Genomic DNA, 21917 nt, shown 5'->3' with positions numbered 1-21917 from the left:
TCGGGCGCCACACTCAAGAACGAAATTAAGTCAAGTAGAAACCATAAAAAGGTCAAACCGAACCCAGTATACAAGAAAAAATGTATCCAATATAAAGTGGCCAAGGTCTTAAGTGTGAGTGGGCTTTACTTTAATGTCCTCCTTGGGGACGATTCACCCAGTGTAACTCACCACAGCAGATCCATCCAGCCTGATGCACCTGTATTTTTTCAATCATGTCATACGCTGTGTACCCGAAACGACACTGCGTGTCCTTTGTACCCTAAGAGTATTGATGGGTAATAGTGGCAGTCACATCTCGTGGCCCCGTGGCGGTGATGTGTGTCTTTTTTTTCTCTTTTTTTTATTATTATTATTGGGGGGGTGAGCCAGACAAGGTTATTTAGCTGGGTGTGCGGCACCCCCTAAAATGGAATTTTGACCAATCAAAACCTAGTCCATGGTAGGTCGATCCCACCCTACTGACGCTAATAAATTCGTTTGCCGTACGCCGCAACACAACCGATTCACATGTCTTCACTTTTCAAACCTTTTCTATCAATTATTTTGTTTGCTGTGAACATTGTTCTCCTTCCTCCGTTCCCACTCCTTCCCAGTATGTCAAGCTTCCTTTATGGTAGAAGTCCAGATATTTTTTTTTTTTTTTTTTTTTTTTTATTTTTTTTTTACTGAAGCTATATATTTCATTCTAGTCTCGTAACAGCCAACACTTCGACGCGGTCTTCGTGTTTTATAATTCTTCAGGAGGTTCCTCTTCGGCGTTCTTGTAGCCTCTTTCAAGATGTCGACATACTTCAAAGATCATATTCTTCTGATGACGAGTTTCTCCGGATGAGGGAAAGCAAATATAACGTCAAGGCTGATACTATCGCACTCAACACCCACTCCAAATTTTCTTCTAAGACTTGCGCCCAGCGACGTTACTTAACTGAAGGGTCATCACACTGGGCTATTTTTACTCCGACTATTGGAGCAGATTTGTAGCCCGCAGCTTTCGGGAAGCAATCTAATATGCTGGAGGAAAATAATTTCCCACCAGCATATCAAATAGCATTCTATGGATTTTTCTCGAGAAAACAAAATAGATTGCCATAGTGATTTTAAGGCGGAACAAGTCTTGGAGGTGGGCGGTAGGGCCGATTAATCGAAGGTTGGAGGAAAAATAGCCCAGTGTGATAAACAATTTAGGAAGATATGATACCATTGGGGGGTGAGGTAGTATGTGAGAGCAAAATTTGACGTAGCCCGAAGGGATTTCTCCCCGTCCTCTCATTTTATGCAATGGAGGGACGGAGAGGGGGGGTCGCCGATTTAATGAAGCGGCCTTGCTGTGGATGTGCTGTGTCTTGCGACACTGCTTCTGACCCAGGGTAGTGGACAAGGTGCAGGGATGACCCGTCATTCAGGAGGTGCTAAGATAAGAGGGAGGGTGGAGGGGTGTGGAGTGTATTCAGGGATGGAATGGGTGGGAATGATTTTATGCCTTTTTCTTTTTGGCTACCCCCCTTGTAAGGGGGAAAAAGCCTTGGTATATGTATGTATGTATGATGTATGATACCATTGCATCAAAAGCGGTTCTTTTCATGTGTATGGGTCTGCCCGATACCATATTAGTACAGGGTGAGCTCCCCAAAAAACGGCCCCCAATTTTTGACAAGCCTCATTTCTTAATTTTCTTCAAGAATTAAATTAAACTTTGGTGATAACTAGTTTATTGTATCTAAAACATCATATCAAAACATGAGATTATTTGAACTTTTCTTCTTTGTTCTAGAGCAGGGATTCCCAAACTGCGGTTCATGACCCCGAAAAGGGTTATGAGCCTCTTTCTGGGGGTCATGGAAGGTCTAAATTTATGTACATTCAGCCACACAGACTCGCGTATTGATTTACTTGGATAAAAAAAAACACAACCTTTTCATTTAAATACACGATTAAATCAATCCCTGTTAATAAACATTAATAAACAATAATATTGTTATTGCCCTCTCTGTTGTGATTAATCTTTTAATTCTTAAAATAATGTATCTTGATATTAGAAATTAGTACGTTTTCAGAAGGATTATAAAGGTTAGGGTCATGGTAGGTTTGGTACCATTGAAAGGGGTCACGTACGGAAAAGTTTGGGAAACACAGTTCTAGAGCATGTGTTCGAGATTACCTCAATTTAGCTCTGTGCATTTCTTGAGGCGCAGCACAAAGTTGTCCATGACGTCCTTACAAACCTACTGATGGTCCTGGGTCTCCTTGCGTACATTCTGTCTTTAAGGTAGCCCCAGAAAAAGAAATCTTGGGGGCTAAGGTCTGGGCTGTAAGAATGATCACACGGCCACCAAAGTTCTCTTTCAGCCAATCTCGAGACAGGTTTGAGGTGTGAGAGCTTTCCTTCAAGATGAAAGTGAGCTTCATCTGAAGTCCAAAGGAGGTTAAGGAAAGTTGGAGTCTCCTGGATCATCTCCAGTATCTTGACTGCCATAGAACTTTCTCTGCTCCTTGTCTGAGGCTGCTAGGGTCTGTTTCGTCTGTATTCTGTATGGGTATCCCTATATATCTATTACTAGCACTCTCCTGCAAGTCTCACGGGATATACCGAGGGACTGACTTCGCTTGCGCACAGAACGTTTCGAACTCTGCTGAACTGACTCTCTCACGCTCTCGACCAGCTCAGCTGTACGTTTCCTAGAGAGTCCTGAATGACTTGGACTGTTGTCATTGGCTGCAATGAGGTTCTCCACTGTCCCATAGTTCTCGAAGAGGTCCATCCAGTCCTGAATTCTGCTTTTGGAGGGAGATTTTTCACATTCGAACTGATGCACGAGAGTGTCCTGCACTTTCTTGAACGAGCATGTCTTGTAGTAATGTTTGACGCAGTATATTCCTTGCTGGAGCTTCCATTGAGATCTTGTTGTATTCAAGGGCGTTGCTTCTGTCATGTCCTGCAAAATAAGGGTGATTAGTGAATGAATGAAGGACATATCACAAAAAGTTTTTTTTTTTTTTTTTTTTTCTTGATCGAGGTCCACTGGCCTCGGATGAATTTGTTTTATATTAGGTACCTATAATGAATTACATTATATAGAAGATTATATCTTTCACTTATCTATCTATGTACATTTGCCACGTTTTATGTAAAGTCGTTTGTTTTATATTCTGCCATCACGCGTTTCCTAGTTTTTCATACATTTTCTATGAGTTAAGCACTTTTTTACACTAAGCTTATATAAACTCACTAGGTGCAATTCTAATGCAGAGTAAAGTATGCATTTTTTCATTAAAATAAATTACCTAATTTAGTTCCACCATATTCTTCTCTTCATTTCCTGTAAAATTTCCGTCTCATTATATATTTTCTCTCCCTTCTTTGTCATTATTTTCTTAATGGAAACCAGCCTCTTTGATCCATTCCCAACGTAAAAGTGTCTTAATTCTTACTATTGTTACTATTGGCTCGACTACTATCATCTGTGTACCCCAAAGGTGGGGATATGAAAAATTGGTATTCCTTGAGGGGACTAATTACAAAGGCCAAGTGGGGTGAGGCTCGCTCAGAGCTTCATAAAAAAATAAGCACTCCCTCAGGTAAAACCCACCAGTAATGTAGGCGAGACACGCAAGCCCCCAGTGGTACCCCCGCCATTCTCCGGAGGTAATGTGGATGCGTTGACATTAAACTAAGCCGTCGAGGTCTCTGCCGAGACTGCACGGAATAGTCGGGGAATGAGAATGTTGTTGTTGACATTCTGCAATCTCATTATCGCCAGGCTGCTTGATTGCAACGGCTCGGAACAAGCGCCCCAATCTAGCTCGCCGGCACACATGACTGACACGATACCATTTCCCCCCAGTTCGCGTTTTGAGAATCGATTCGGCGTTCTATTTGGTTCAGGGAGATATATATTAGACCGACAGTGTACTTAACCTTAGAGTAACATTACTATTACTACTGTTCCCGTTGCTAACACTACTACTTATCTTATTTCTCTCCTTATTCTTTCACTTTCTTCTCTCTTACTTCTTGAACTTCCTCTTCATCGTTCTTCTTCTTCTCCTTCTAACTGCCAGACTGCCCAACTGAGTGACATACTGGGCACTTCCAGGTATCACAAATCATCTGTGAACTGAGGACGTGCACTGAGGAACAAGGAGATGATGATAGATTGCCCCCGCGTCAGCCTCATATCGAACTCGACACGACACCAATAAGATCTTAAATCGTAAACCCTAACCATCTGGCCATCGCTGCCATCTGGATCTCATCTCCACCTTACGATCATATTTCTTCTTTCTAATATCTCTGTCTATTTTTCTTATTCTCCTCTTCACTACCCACATTCCGTTTAACTTTCCTCCTCTTTCTCTATCCCTCCCTCTTTCGCTCTTACCTTCCCCACTCTTTCCTCCTATCTCTTTAATTAAATCCCGTCTCACTTTATTCTTTGATTTTTATTTAACCTCCTTTACTCACTCGCTCCTTAATCACTCAGCTCTCCCTTTCCTTCCTCCACCATGCTGCCTTTCTTCATATTCTATCCCCTAAATTATCCAGCCTTTATTTCCTCCCCTCTTCACCTCACCTACTCCTTCTCTTCCTCATTTATTTAAAACTTCCCTCCATTATTCACTCACCACCCTCCCTCCCTCCCTCCCTCCCGTCCTCATTCATAAATTCAATTTCTTCTTTCATACTTATTTCCCTCTATCTCCTCACTTCCATCCACAACCTCTAAATCTTCCTCATCCAGCATATATCCTTCCTTATTTCCCTCCCAAGTCTCCGACACTTCAGACGTTTAAAATACTTCAGCTCCAACTTGCATCTAAAGTCGTCGACTTTGTAGTGGTGAGAAAGGCAGCTGATCAGCTATTAGAGGACCGGAGATGGAACTGAAAGAAGAGGAGGAGGCGAGAGGAGGAGGAGGAGTAGAGGAGACGTGGGTGGGGAATGACATGCAGGTTTGATGAGAGGAAAGGGAGGGGAGATGAAGGAAAAAGAGGATAAATGTTTAAACAAACAGAAGAATAGAGGAGAAAAAGTCCAAGCCCGTACAAAAAGATGTAAGATCAAAAGAAGAAATCATATTATATTTGCTTCATCAGAATCCCTCCAAACGGGTTCCAACTCTTTTCTCCATCTCGCACTTCAACCATTCATATAAGATAGATAGATGGAGCCTTCTTTAACCTATCTTTTTGAAGTACAAAGTGATAGCACATGTTGCATCCCTTTTCCGTTGCACATCATTCAATCAGTTGTTACAAGATGTTGGGGAACGGGACTTATAATGAATTTAGTTTATATTCCCTGTAACTGCTCCACAACTAACCACGTGAGGAAAGAATAGGAAGAGAGGTATCTACTCACATGTCTATGTAATCTGCATAAAGTACAAAAGCTACGTGTTACTCAAACGTTAAACAAATGATTGGGAAAAATAAGACGGAAGACGCTGAAGTGTGATAACAACAACAAAAAATACAAACGAGGACGGAGTGACAAAGTATTGAGAAATAGGAAACTGGAGAGAGATGCAGACGCCAATCTGTCTGAGGATCTCGGCGTCAATAAGGATCCAACCCACATGTTCCCTGCGCTTCGTAAGGGGCAATTAAAACGGACATGAAGAAAATGGCTTGCCACAGCTGCACTCGTCGTTTTCCGAGGACAGAGTCGAGTGAAGGAGTGCAGGAACCCCTGAGACCTCTGTACTATACCACTAGCTGCCCTTCCTTGAGACTTTTTTAATGGCCTGGAACAGCTTGTATCTTCTGATCCTCCATATTTTCATCTAACTTCTTCTCTTAGGCAGTGAACACTGCTCCTGTCTCTTTCCTAGACAAAGCTTAAATCTCGGCAGAAGCTTTCACTAAAAACTATTTTGGATAATTCCGGCGCCAATTTCTTTGACTACTGCTCCCTCTCACTTACCCATACTTTCCATCCAAATTCCTTTAATTTCTTTTTTAATGATTATTATTATTATTATTTTTTTTTTTTTTGGGGGGGACGCTATCTGGCCTGACCATTAATAAGACTGACAATCTGAATTGAGCCGTCCCTATCATTATTCTAGCCTGTCCTTACCTAGGCAAGCTGTTTTGCTTCTATCCACTTGCCCCTTCCCTTTAAGCTGGAGGTATGCCTACATTTAATCTATTCCAAAGACGAGTAACTGCCCCAACCCTATAGTTTTTATTTCCTGATCATCTAAAATTCTCTAAACTGCCTTGAACAGTGAAGTTCCGAAAACATCACCCCTATCATGAACTTCACATCGATATCGCCAGTATGGCATAAACTCTTTCGAATGTCGTTGTGCAAATGGTCGTAAATATCAAGAAGGTTTTATCGGTCATGTAAAACTTAGAAGAAATTGGTCATTTTGGTTAAAAAAATGTATACCAGTTTATCAGCTGGGTGTTTTATATATGCTGTTAATAAAAGCAGCCCAAAACCGTTGACCTAAAGAGGTTATCACACTAGGCTTCCACGGGCTTCACCATCGTCGACAGTTGAGAGTTTATTTGAGTAAAAAAAAAAGACTTCGTTTCCAATATTTCATTTTTCAAATCTCCAAATATCAAATTATCTTTCCGTCATATAAAGGTAATCTGAATGGTGAACTATGAGATTGTAAACCAATATACGAATATTAGACATACTGATGAAATGTTCTTAGGGAAGACTCGATTTCTGTAAATGAAGTTATATTCTAGTTATTCAAATGGAGGTTGGAGGTAGGATGTGGGAGGAAAAATAGCTCAGTGTGAAGTCCCCTTTGTATCGGGGTGGCCACTGAAACAATGCAACACTGCAAAATATTGTATTAGTTACAAGCACTACAAATACAAGCGTGCAGTCGCTTCGTAAGCAGAATCAAAAATGCCTCCGACGCCAAGCGACGCGACCAAGCTCAGACTTGGCGGGAAAGCATACACGCTTAAATGAACATTTGGTTCTCACAATAATGTATATAATAATGTCATATATCACAATGATAATAAATAAACAATATTACAAATACGTATGTACAACACACAAAGAATATTCTATGCCACCATTACACCCTTGAGGAAATCCACTCTTCAGTCGGAAGCTTTGTCATATACAACAACGCACTGTTTACGATTCTTAACTTAGCCTAATATTAATCCTTCAAGTCAGGAGGTATCCATTAAGCCGAATAACATCGTCTGAAAATAGATCTATAAAGGTGACTTAACCATTCCCTTTATCACAATACTGTCCGTTTAGGAGCTACTCAGTACATAGATCTTCCACTGACTTGTTCTTCTATTGATGTTATTTATAACATCCCGCTTCCGATATCTTCCAAAGATTTCATTTCTCATCTGTCAGTCCGTGTTATTTAACTTGAGCTTTTCTAGCAGCCGTGTTTACATAACTGAACAAACTTTCGTTTAACCATTTAACGAATGATTTGGTTCAGCCGCCTTGATTTGAAGCTCATTTGGTTCTGGGTAGGGAAGGAAGAATCCTCTCAAACATTTATCCAATATCAAGGAAGTATAGACACTTGAAACGATTGCAGTTCAGACATTTTCGAGTCAACAGAATTCTTCAAAGGCTTCTACTCCACGTGTAACCGAAGGCGTATTTTAGGTTTTCTTTCCATTTACCAGTGCTTTTCATTTTAGAAGGAAGATGTTTATACTACAATTTAATTTTTATTTCTTCCTTTTTACTTCTGTTTTGCTATATAGATTTTGATTAAATTACTTTTGTAATCATCTTTGGATCCAGAATGTTAGAAATGTACAAACAGAGCAGAAATTCAAACTCATGCTAAACTGTTTTTACTCGTTTTATCCTCAGTCCAACTCCCTAAATTTGTCACCTAGATTTGTTCCAGTATTGCCTCAGAGACGCAGACATCGTGAAGATTGGCTGCAACCCCTTCAGCATGTCGTGACTTTATTCAGGACAACGCCGGACTATTCTATTCGTCGAAAACAGGTACGCTACGGTAATGGAAAGTTTTGTACCATAAGCAAACGTGATGTGAAACCACAACACATCGAGTTCACATTTCGCTTCCTCTGATTGAACTGATTTTCTTCATCTATTTTCTATTTAAATTTTTTGGATTTAGGAAATTGCCTCGAGGTCAATTGAAGACCTCTAAACAAAATTATCTCGTCCGGAAAGTTCTCCAACAACATTCTTTTTTCAAGTCCAACGAAGATTAATCTTCCCTTTTGAAGAAACCAACAGCTTTGCTTTCATCTCTCGGACGAAGATTATGAGGGAGGGGTGGGGTGGGGGGAATCCTGAAAAAAATTGTAAGGGATAGATACAGACGGACAGGCAGAAACAGACACAAACCCATATGAGCGCGCGCACACACACACACACAGACAAACAGACACATACGCGCGCACGCGCGCATGTAGAGAAAGAGAGGGAAAAGGGTTTTATGGTATGTATGTATGTATGTATGTATGTATGTATGTATGTATGTGCGTGTGTATGTGTGTATGTATTTTAGTCCAGTGTCTGCCCACCCTAAACATGTCGAGATAGACCTTTGTCATCACAAAAGGTCAGAGCATGTTTTTTTTTTTTTTTTAACGACGAATTTTGGATTCTTCGAGTTTGGTTCCTCTTGTTTCAATTCTACGATTTTCGGGAGGTTTCAAGGCTCAGATTATCCACTTCGTACTTAAGGCGTTATCACACTATTGGAGCAGATTTGCAGCTTTCGGGAAGGAATTTGATATACTGGAAGAAAATGAATTTCCTCCGGCATATCAAGCGACATTCCATTCACTTTTATTGACAAAACAAACTCATTTGTCATTGTGATTTTACGGCGGAAAAAGTTCTGGAGATGATAGGTACCGCCGATTAATCGGAGATTGGGGGGGGGAAATACCTCCGTGTAATAAACACTTTAGGAATGTTCCAAGTCTCATGTCCAGAGTTCCAGAGCGATTTTTTTTTCTTTTGTACCTTCCCTTTTATTCTCTCTCTCTCTCTCTCTCTCTCTCTCTCTCTCTCTCTCTCTCTCTCTCTCTCTCTCTCTCTCTCTCTCTCTTCTTTTTATTAGGTATCTCTTGTAGCTTATAGTTCGTGTATTCCTCTGGATCGACTTACTGCTGAGTAATTGGCCCGCTCGCTGGTTGCCATCCATGGTTATGAAAGAAATAGCTTAGCTGGAATCAGAACGGAAGGGAAAAGAAAAAAAGTCATCCACTACACCGAAAAGAAAATTCACACTTTCGTTATCGAGAGGGCGCCCTAGATATCAATGAAATAGTAGTAGTTGTAGTAGTAGTAGTAGTAGTAGTAGTAGTAGTAGTAGTAGTAGTAGTAGTAGTAATAGTAGTAGTAGCAGCAGCAGCAGCAGTAGCAGTAGTTGTAGTAGTAGTAGTACTAGTAGTAGTACGTGAAACATAAGTGGAACTACATATTAAGGACGGTACCGAACATCACCGACCTACTAAGATCCCTTGAAGAAACCATCAGAAACGAGCTAATACCGGCCATCACCAACGGACGGACAATAAACGAAGAGGAAAGAAAACTTATGGAACTTCCACCTAGAATGGGAGGGCTAGGTATCTCCAATCCGCTGAACCTTGCCGACACAGAACACCAAAACTCCATGAAACTCACGTCCTCATTGACAAACAACATCGTGTCACAAGATCAACGGAAGGAGACTATCATGGAGGAAATTAGGGAAATTAGAAGAAACATTTCAAAGGGAATGGAGGAGAGGCAGAAGGAGGAACTTCAAGCACTTCTAGTTCGGCTATCGAATTATATAAAAAGAAAGATAACAATGGCGCAGGAAGTTGGGGCGTCCAATTGGCTAACAGCACTACCAATCAGGGCAAAGGGATTCACCTTAAACAAAAGAGAATTCACGGATGCCATTGCCCTGAGGTATGGATGGCCATTAGGAGGGCTGCCAAACAGATGCTCCTGTGGTGTACAATATACTCCAGACCATGCGATGATATGCAAGCAAGGTGGATTCATTTGCATGCGACACGATGAGGTAAAAGATCTCACTGCCCAAATGCTTCAGGAGGTGTGCAAGGATGTAACTATCGAACCAACATTACTCCCACTAGGAGGGGAGAACTTCAGATACCACACGTCCAACACATCAGATGAAGCAAGAGTGGATGTCAGCGCAAGAGGTTTCTGGACACGGGGACAATTGGCCTTCTTTGACATGCGAATTTTTTATCCGATGGCCCCCTGTTACAGCAACCTAACTATTGAGGCATCCCACTCTCGGAACGAGTATGAGAAGATCAGGATGTACGAAGAGCGCATACAGAATGTAGACCAGGGCTCATTCACTCCTATAACCTTTGCGACTTCAGGTGGGATGGGTCCTAGAGCAAAGGCATTCTACGCTCGGCTGGCTGAGGTAATGGCTGAAAAGAAACAACAACCAAAAAGCAACATTGTTTCATGGATGAGATGTAGACTATCATTCTCACTCCTAAGATCAGCCCTCCTATGCCTGAGAGGTACCAGGTCCCCACCGCCCAAATCAACACATATACAAAACCTGGATTTTGAGCAGACGGTGGTTGACAGTAGGATAAATGAACTTTTGTACTAGGCATTATTAAAAATAAATAAATAAATAGACAAATAAAAAGGTCGTCGACCACAGTCATTGGCGGGAGAGGGGCCAATGAACTGTCTCTGTGGAAGACAGACCCTGCTGCTTCCACCACACAGTTCCAATAGGATGGAGGTCGTATTTAATAATAATAAAAAAGTAGTAGTAGTAGTAGTAGTAGTAGTAGATGTAGTAGTTGTAGTAGTAGTAGTAGTAGTAGTAGTAGTAGTAGTAGTAGTAGTAGTAGTAGTAGTAGCAGCAGCAGCAGCAACAGCAGCAGTAGTAGTAGTAGTAGTAGTAGTAGTAGTAGTAGTAGTAGTAGTAGTAGTAGCGTGGATGAGATGTAGACTGTCATTCTCACTTTTAAGATCACCTCTCCTATGTCCTGAGAGGTGTCAGGTCCCGACCCCTTAAATCATCACACATACAAAAACTCGATTTTGAGCAGACTGTATTAGAAAGTAGGGTAAATTAACTTCTGTAGTAGGCTTCATTAAAGTGAAATACAAAATATAAAAGGGTAATCGACTACAGTCATAGGCGAGAGAGAAGCCAATGAATTGTGACTGTGGGTGACTGATCCTGACTACTTTCACCACACAGTTCCAGAAGGATGGAGGTCGTTAAAAATAGTAGTGGTAGTAGTGGTAGTAGTAGTAGTAGTAGTAGTAGTAGTAGTAGTAGTAGTAGTAGTAGTAGTAGTAGTAGTAGTAGTAGTAGTAGTTACATTCCGAATGCAAAAATAGTAGTAGTAGTAGTAGTAGTAGTAGTAGTAGTAGTAGTAGTAGTAGTAGTAGTAGTAGTAGTAGTAGTAGTAGTAGTTATATTCCGAATGTAAAGAAATCTGTCCTCATAGTGAAGCTAGAGTACTTTAACAATGCCAAAATCCTCTTTGAGAACAGTGAAGTGAAGGTAACAAAAGAGGGGGAAAGACATCTCGGTGCAGTGATCGGCTCAGAATCCTTTAAAAAGCAATATGTTGAAAAGAACGTTAACGAATGGGTGGCGGAAGTTAGCATTCTAGCCAACTTTGCAAAGACCGAACCGCAGGCGGCATATGCCGCTTTCATATATGGTATGAAACATAAGTGGAACTACATATTAAGGACGGTACCGAACATCACCGACCTACTAAGACCCCTTGAAGAAAATATCAGAAACGAGCTAATACCGGCCATCACCAATGGACGGACAATAAACGAAGAGGAAAGAATACTTATGGAACTTCCACCTACTCGTAGAATGGGAGGGCTAGGCATCTCCAACACGCTAAACCTTGCCGACACAGAACACCAAAACTCCATGAAACTCACGTCCTCATTGACAAACAACATCGTGTCACAAGATCAACGGAAGGAGACTATCATGGAGGAAATTAGAGAAATTAGAAGAAACATTTCAAAGGGAATGGAGGAGAGGCAGAAGGAGGAACTTCAAACACTTCTAGCTCGGCTATCGAATTATATAAAAAGAAAGCTAACAATGGCGCAGGAAGTTGGGGCGTCCAATTGGTTGACAGCACTACCAATCAGGGCAAAGGGATTCACCTTAAACAAATGCGAATTCACGAATGCCATTGCCCTGAGGTATGAATGGCCATTGGAAGGGCCGCCTAACAAATGCTCCTGTGATGTACAATTTACTCCAGACCATGCGATGATACGCAAGCAGGGTGGATTCATTTGCATGCGACACGATGAGGTAAGAGATCTCACTGCCCAAAATACTTCAGGAGGTGTGCAAGGATATGACTATCGAACCAACATTACTCCCACTAGGAGGGGAGAACTTCAAATACCGCACGTCCAACACATCAGATGAAGAAAGAGTGGATGTCAGCGCAAGGTGGTTTCTGGACACGGGGACAATTGGCCTTCTTTGACATGCGAATATTTGATCCGATGGCCCCCTGTTACAGCAACCTAACTATTGAGGCATCCCACTCCTGGAACGAGTATGAGAAGATCAGGATGTACGAAGAGCGCATACAGAATGTAGACCAGGGCTCATTCACTCCTATAACCTTTGCGACTTCAGGTGGGATGGGTCCTAGAGCAAAGGCATTCTACGCTCGGCTGGCGGAGGTGATGGCTGAAAAGAAACAACAACCAAAAAGCAGCATTGTTTCATGGATGAGATGTAGACTGTCATTCTCACTCCTAAGATCAGCCCTCCTATGCCTGAGAGGTACCAGATCCCCACCGCCCAAATCAGCACATATACAAAACCTAGATTTTGAGCAGACAGTGGTTGACAGTAGGATAAATGAACTTTTGTATTAGGCATTATCAAAAATAAATAGATAGATAAATAGATCAATAAAAGGGTCGTCGACCGCAGTCATTGATGGGAGAGGGGCCAATGAACAGTGTCTGTGGGAGACAGACCGTGCTGCTTCCACCACACAGTTCCACGAGGATGGAGATCGTATATTTATAAAAAAAAAAAAAAAAGTAGTAGTAGTAGTAGTAGTAGTAGTAGTAGTAGTAGTAGTAGTAGTAGTAGTAGTAGTAGTAGTAGTAGTAGTAGTAGTAGTAGTAGTAGAAGTAGTAGTAGTAGTAGTAGTAGTAGTAGAAGTAGTAGTAGTAATAGTAGTAATAGTAGTAGTAGGAGGAGGAGGAGTAATAGTAGTGGTGATAGTCACGGTGATGGTGCTGGTTGCTGTTGTTATTGTGCTGGTGGTAGTGGTGTAAGTGGAGGTCCTATTAGTTATTGGAGTTGGTCTTCCTAATACTGGTGCTAATGATGCTGGTAGTGGGAGTGGTGGATGTGGTGGTGGTGATGCCGGTGGCATCCATGATTGGACTTGACGAGTATTGCCGGGTGACATTTGACATGATTGACAAGAGATTCTTCGATCCAACAACTGCCTGCCTTTGTAATCTCCCATGCAAAGAGGTTTCGTCAGCAATAACTAGCGCTTCTAATCTTGGGAATAACTTTGCACTGAGGAGATGGAGTCATAAAAGTAGCAAAAGTTGGATCTAAGTAGGGGAGCAGGTGATCTGCATTTTTTTTTTTCTTTTCTTTTTTTTAGTGGAAGTGATCTGGTCCGTGAAGATGTCTCCTAAATCGCTAAATTGATGAATGATGACTATGTAGAACACATGCAATCAGTACTCCATATCGATTTGCACACACACACACACACACACACACACACACACACACACACACACACACACACACGCGCGCGCACGCACACACATACATAAGAAAAGGCGGGCGAGACATGAGCATAACGGAGAGAGGGTTAAGCTCGACATCCAAAAGAATTTTTACTCATCTGGTATCAATGTCACTAAAAGTGTTGTGCCACCTGCAGCAAAGTGGTCTCTACTCGATGGAGGGAGCTCTTGGTTCCAGCAAAAATCCATGAGACGTCTAATCTCCTTATGATGTCTCCGCTGTTTTGTCGCAAGAAAACTTAACCCAGACTTCCATGATCGGTATCTTAATAGCCAATAGCCAATTAGAGATCCATTGTAGCAAGATAACTTACAAAACAAAATCAAACCTTTATGAGGAAGTTGGACGAGTTGATACATATCACGTCATACATGTATATGTATATGTATATGTATGTATATGTATATGTATATGCATATATATATATATATATATATATATATATATATATATATATATATATAGATATATGTATATATATATATATATATATATATATATATATATATATATATATGGGAGAAATGTTAATAAGGTATTGAATGTCAATGAAGGAACAAATAATAATATAGAGCAAGGTATAAATAGAAAACAAAATTATAATGTAAGACATGATATTGAAACTCAAAATGTGTCAAAAAGAAATAATCACGAGTTTCTTAATACCATGTACTTTAATGCTCGTACTATTAGGAACAAATTTCAAGAAATGCAGGCGTATGCCAAAAGCGAAAATCTCGATATGATAGGAATAACCGAGACCTAGTTAAATGGAACAGAGTTCGAAGCTGAATATGATATTGCGGGATTTAAACACTTTCATCAGGATAGAAACCACAAGAAAGGTGGGATGTTCTTTTGTACGTGGAAAACAATGTTTATGCTTGTGTTTTAGAGAGAGTGAAACAGGATGCATATGATAGTTTGTGGGATGAGTTAACCCAAACAAATGGACAAAAAATTAATGTAGGTGCAATATATAGGCCAAAGACATTATCATTAGCAGACGACAAACTGTTATTTCAAGAACTGTCTAGTTTCTGTAACCGGGATTTATTGATAATGGGTGATTTCAATTTTATTGACATTGATTGGATGACCCTTGAACATGGCCATATAATTAGTCGCTTGATTGATTTTCTTGTTGACAATTACTTAATTCAGCATGTAAAAGAGCCCACAAGATTTGGAAACTTACTCGATCTATTGATCACTAGCCGCGAAAGCATGGTAACTGATGTAGAAGTCAGTGAAACTGTTGTAAATAGCGATCACAACTTAGTTAGATTCAAACTCCTAATTTTTTTTAGAATTGATACTTGTGTTTCTAAAATACCCGATTTCAGTAAAGCTCAGTTCATAGGACTACGTCAGGAGCTTCAGCTTACAGATTGGGAGGCAAAATTAAGCGAAAGACCTGTAGATCAGATGTGGGAAATATTTCAAAATACGCTCACTAAGATGATTCATACTTACATTCCTTTTAAGGACAGACGTCCCCCAAATCAGGCTCGTCCAAAGTGGCTCGACAAAGAAACTGAAAAAAGTATTGCTAAAAAGAGACAGGCTTATAAGAAATATAAGTGCTCGGGTGCATCTTATGACTATGAAAGTTATGTATCAATACAGAGAGATTTAAAAAAGGCAATAAAAAAAAACCGACGATACGAAATGAACATCGCTGATAAATCCAAAGAAAATCCCAAAGAATTCTATAGTTACATTAGAGATAAAAAGGTTGTTAGGAATCACATTGGTCCACTATTATCTGCTGACGGTCAACTTGAATATTCAAATGAAGGAATGTGTAATATTTTAAACAATTATTTTAGCTCAGTATTCGTAAACGAAACACCTCAAAGTGAACTCCAAACGGAAACCTGTGAAAAGTCTAGGGTAAACTTACTCACTACGGTAAATATAACAAAAGAAAAAAATAAAAGGTGTATAGATAAACTCAGAGTTAATAAAACACCAGGGCCTGACGGTTGGCATCCAAGAATTTTAAAGGGAATAAAAAACGAGATTGTTGTTCCATTAGAAATTATTTTCAAGAAATCCATCATATCCGGAGATGTCCCAATAGAATGGAAGCTAGCTAACGTTACTCCAATTTTCAAAAAAGGTGACAAAAAGAAACCAAATAACTATAGGCCTATAAGTTTGACTTCAATCGTAGGAAAAATAATGGAAACTATCATCAGAGATGCAATCAAACATCATTTAGAAAGTAACCGTTTGATAAATGAAAGCCAGCATGGTTTCAGACGGAAACGTTCTTGCGTGACTAACTTAATCGAATTCTACAACACAGTTATCTCGAATTATGACAAAAGAAACAATATAGATTTAATATATTCAGACTTTGCAAAAGCTTGTGATGCCGTCTCACACGAAAGACTACTTACTAAATTAGTTTCGCACGGAATAAGTGGTAGCCTATTAAGTTGGGCTAGTAATTGGTTGAATGATCGAAAATAGAGAGTTGTTTTACATGGAAAAACTTCTAGATGGAAAAATGTTACAAGTGGAGTTCCTCAGGGGCCACTTCTATTCATAGTATATATAAATGATATAGACCATGGACTAAAATCTACTGTTTCCAAATTTGCTGATGATACAAAACTGTGCGGAGTGGCAAATGATCACTTAAACCAATTACATATTCAAGAAGATTTAGATAGATTACAGCAATGGTCTGAAAAATGAATAATGAAAATAACAGTAAGTACGATTACAAGTTATTTGGAAATTCGTTAACATAATTGGATAGTGAAAAAGATCTCGGCGTAATTATCAGTAACGATCTCAAATTAACCAGTGTATTTCAGCCTCTGAGAAAGCAAATAAGATCCTGGGACTGATTGCGCGATCTTTTGATTTCAAAATTCCATCACTCATCAACAAGCTATATAGACCGTTAGTTCATCCACATTTGGAATATGCTGTTTCCGTATGGTCACCGAATCTCATTAAAAACATTGACAGACTGGAAAAAGTACAACGGCGAGCCACAAAACTGATTTCATATATCATACGAAAATCGACTAAAACATATGAATCTGTTTTTCCTAAAAAAAAAACGTAGACTCAGAGGTGACTTGATACAGGTCTTTAAAATTCTAAAGGGAATTGACAATATCAAAAGTGACAAAATTTTCACATTGAATGAGAATCAGACAAGAAACAATGGTCTCAAACTGTCCGGAAATAGATTCAATTTGGAAGTAGGTAGAAACAACTTTGCCAACCGTGTAGTTAATGAATGGAATAAACTTCCTGCACAGGTAGTGCAATGTAGTTCAGTTCGAAGCTTTAAGAATCGTTTAGATAAACACCTAAGCAAGATGCTGTAATGATTATAATTTATTTTATATTATTTGTTTTTGTTTTGTCATCATTTGTCTGTTTAATTTTTATTTATTATTAGCTATACGTTAAGTTTACAGAATATGGGAGTCACACAGGTACGACTACAATAATTATAATCAAGACACATAGGTCGGCATCCTCGCGTACCCACTTGCTCCTCATGACGCCTACGTAGGCGTCACCGTATGGAAGGGGTAAATTTATTACTATTTACTATTTACCTGTTTGTTTATTATTCAACTATACCTATGCATTTATTTATGTATCTTATTTGTTATTTATATTATTATAGTTTCATCTATTAATTTATTATTATTATGATTTTTTCGCATCCGACCTAGATATGGACAAAGAGGTCTCCTGTCGGCATGCTCCGCCTTTGTAATCCTTTTTTTTTTTTAATATATGTATATATATATATATATAATATATATATATATATATATATATATACATATATATATATATATATATACATATACCAAGGCTTTTTCCCCTTACAAGGGAGGTAGCCAATAACAGAAATGCATAAAATCATTCCAACCCATTCCATCCCTAAATACACTCCACTCCCCTCCACCCTCCCTCCCATCTTAGCACCTTCTGGATGACGAGTCATCCCTGCACCTTGTCCACTGCCATGGGTCAGAGGCAGTGTCGCAAGTCACAGCACATCCACAGCAAGGCCGCTTCATTAAATCGGCGACCCCCCCTCTCCATCCCCCCATGCATAAAAGGAGAAGACGGGGAGAAATCCCTTCGGGCTGCGTCAAATTTTGCTCACACATACTACCTCACCCCCAATCCATTCCACCTTATGCATCACAGTATCATCCATATACAACCATTCTCCACTCACCCCTGTCTCCTGTCTTCTCCCGTCCTTCCTCAACAGACATTCCCCTCTTCCCCAAAGCCCCCTTCACCCCATCCATCCATCTCATCCTTGGACGTCCCCTCATATTCATTCCTTCCACATCTGCCTTCCATACCTCTTTTATCAGTCTTTCTTCACTCATTCTTTCCATCTGTCCAAATCATCCTAATACTCTTTCATCAACCCTATCTCCCAAATCCTTTTCCACCCCTGTTCGCCTCCTCACCTCCTCATTTGTCACTCTATCTAGCCTAGTAACCCCCATCACACTTCTCAGACACCTCATCTCAAACACATTCAAACTCCCTCTCTCTTCCTCTCTTATGTTCCATGTTTCTGCTCCATACAGTGTTGTTGGTACAATCACTCCTTCATATAGTCTCCTCTTAGCATCCATTCCCAGATTCCTATTCCTCATTACACTTTTTAATCCACCAAGGCATTTACTCGCTTCTCTCAATCTACATTCTACCTCCACCTTCACTCCACCTTTTCCTGCCACATTTTCACCCAAGTATCTAAAACTATACACGTCCTCCAGTCACTCTCCCTTAATGCTCACTTCCAGTCTGCTGCCACTTTCACCCCTTGTACATCTCATCACCTTACTTTTACCCACATTTATCTGCAGCTTTCTTCTTTCACATAATCTCCCAAACTCTGTCACCAACTTCCTCAATCCCTCCTCCGATCCTACCACAAGCTCAGTGTCGTCAGCAAACAACAGCTGGCTCACCTCCCACTTTTCTCCATTTTCTTTAACCATCTCTAATCCCTGACCCACCAACTTTGCATTTACCTCTCGCACCACCCCATCCATGTACAAGTTGAACAGCCAGGGTGACATAACGCATCCCTGACGAAGTCCCACCTAAACCTCGAACCACTCACTCTTTCCATTTCTTATCCTGACACATGCTCTACTACTCTCGTAAAAACTCTTGACAGCTCCTAGAAGCTTTCCTCCTATCCCGTATATCTGCAAAACCTCCCATAGTGCCTTCCTGTCTACCCTATCGTAAGCCTTTTCCAGATTCATAAAAGCCCAAAAAACATCCTTCCCTTTTCCTATAGCTTTCTCACATATCTGTCTTACCACAAAAATCTGATCTACACAACCTCTACCTGTCCTAAATCCACACTGTTTCTCACCAATTACTCCCTCTGTTCCTCTCCTAATCCTCTCAATCAAGATCCTCCCATAAGCCTTCCCAACTACACTTAACAAGCTAATCCCTCTGAAACTGCTACACTCACACTTGTCCCCTTTTCCCTTGTAAAGTAGAACTATACAGGCACTCTTCCTGTCCTCCGGCACTCTACCCTCTCTCCAGCAAACACTAGATAACCTCACCAGCCAGTCCACCATCATTGTACCTCCTTTTTTTAGACATTCTGCATGGCATCTATCCAGACCAGGTGCCTTACCTGCTTTCATCATCTTAACTGCCTTCACTTCATCCTTCCTTATTTCTCCTCCATTTTCCTCACTCATCACGGTCATTTTCTTAGCATTTCCCACTGCAACTATCTTTCCCTCCCTATCCTCCTTCACATTAAGCAACTCCCTAGAATATTCTGCCCATCTTCCCCTTACTGCCTTCTCCTCCATTATCAACTCTCCATCTGCACCTTTTACCTTTTCTTCTCTACTTGATTCGCCTCCTCTCTTAATTTCTTTCCATTTTTTTTACTTTCAAAATTCAAAAGTAATATATATATATATATATATATATATAGATATATATATATATATATATATATATGCTAATAAGAACACGGGTACGTGTGTTCACTTATGCAAAGTAGACCACTTGGAAAAAAGAAACTAACGAAGCAGAGCGCTTTCGTACATTACATCTTCAGTGCAACGAGTACCTAGTAATAGAAATGCATAGATAATATATACATAACAAAAGGAACACGGACAGTTTAAATAAGGGTAGCGGACAATTACCCCCTGGAAGGCGGAAGGTCAATTTCAATACACTAATGATGGTGGGGCGACATCAGGTCACAGTCGCCAGGGTCAATGCGTCCGCTAATGATGGTAGGGTGACATTAGGTCATAGTCGCTGGGTTACATTTTACCTGATATTAGTTTACTTATTTCTTGACAGATAAAATTATCAATTTTATATAAGCCCTTGTGTAGGATGGTATTTTGGTAGTTTGATTCATACCACCAGTGATCAAAATACCAACCTACACAAGGGCTTATATAAACTTAATCATTTTATCTGTCAAGAAATAAGTAAACTAATATCAGGTAAAATGTAACCCAGCGACTATGACCTAATGTCACCCTACCATCATTAGCGGACGCATTGACCCTGGCGACTGTGACCTGATGTCGCCCCACCATCATTAGTGTATTGGAATTGACCTTCCGCCTTCCAGGGGGTAATTGTCCGTTACCCTTATTTAAACTGTCCGTGTTCCTTTTGTTATGTATATATTATCTATGCATTTCTATTACTATGTACTTGTTGCACTGAAGATGTAATATACGAAAGCACTCTGCTTCGTTAGTTTCTTTTTTTCCAAGTGGTCTACTTTACATATATATATATATATATATATATATATATATATATATATATATATAATATATATATAAATAAATATATATATATATATATGTATATATATATATGTGTGTATATGTATATATATCAATAGTAGTAGTAATAGTGATACTAGTGGTGGTGGTAGAATTAAGAGTAATAAAACAAATTATAAAAGTGATGGCTTTGTGAATATTGTTGATCATCACAAAAGAAAAAGGCAGAATGGCAGAAAGTAAATAGATAGAGCAATCAAAGCTGTGAGGGGAAATCAAAGAGAGGAAAAAGAGCAAAGCTTGCGAGAATAATAAGAGAGAAATGATAAACGGCATGGAAGGAAGGAAGAAAAAACAGAGAAACTACAGGAAGTCGGGAATGGAGAAAAACAAAAAAGGGGGTATGGAAAAGAAGAGAGCAAAGGAAGGATGGAAGGGAGGGAGAAAGGAAGGAAAGAATTGAGGGAAAGTGAGAAAGGAATAAAGGAAGGGAGGAAGGGAAAGAGGAAGGAATTAAGAGAGGAAGGAATGGAGTAAAGAAGGAAGGAGGAAAGAGATGAAAGAAGGAGGCGAAGAAGGAATAAAGGAAGCGAGAAAGGAAAGAAGGATGGAGGGATGGAAGGGATTAAGAAAGGAAGAAACGAAGGAAGATAGGAAAGAAGAAAGAAGAGAAGAAAGGAATGAGGGAAGGAAGATAGGAAGGAAGGAGGGAAGGGGGTGAGGAGGAAAAGGAAGAACGAAAGAAGGAATAACGGAAAGAGGAAAGAAAATAAGAAAAAATGAAAGACGAAAAAAGAAAGAAGGAGCGGAGGAAATAAGGAAAGGAGAAAAGAAATGTGGGAAGGAAAGTAGGAAAGATATGAGGAAAAAATTAAAGCAGGAAAATGTAAAGAAGGAAATAATGAAAATAAATAGAGAGAAGGAAAGATGGATAGAAGGGAGGAAGAAGAAAAGGAGGAGAGGAGGAAAGAAGAACAGTTGGAAAGAGAGAAGTAAAGAAAGAGGAAATGAAATAATAAAAGAATGAAAAAGGGAAGAAAGGACAAATGAAAGAAGGAACGAAGGACAGAGAGAAAAGGGAAATGAGGACGGAAGGAGGAAATGAAATAGAAGAAAAGAAGGAGAGAAGGAAAGATTGAATGAAAGAAGGAAGGCAGGAAGGAAACAAGAAAGGAAGGGAGGAGGGAAAGAGGGAAGAAATAGACGACAAAAGGAAGGAAAGAAGGAGGGAAGGAAGGACAGGAAGAGAGGAAGAAAGTAAAGAAGGAAGAAGTAAACAACGAAGGGAAACAGAAGATTGAGAAAAGAA

The sequence above is a fragment of the Oratosquilla oratoria genome, chromosome 4, assembly GCF_046742065.1.
Source record: "Oratosquilla oratoria isolate Oo_2021 chromosome 4, ASM4674206v1, whole genome shotgun sequence".
NCBI lineage: Eukaryota > Metazoa > Arthropoda > Malacostraca > Stomatopoda > Squillidae > Oratosquilla > Oratosquilla oratoria.
Note: the sequence above shows the minus strand (reverse complement) of the source record.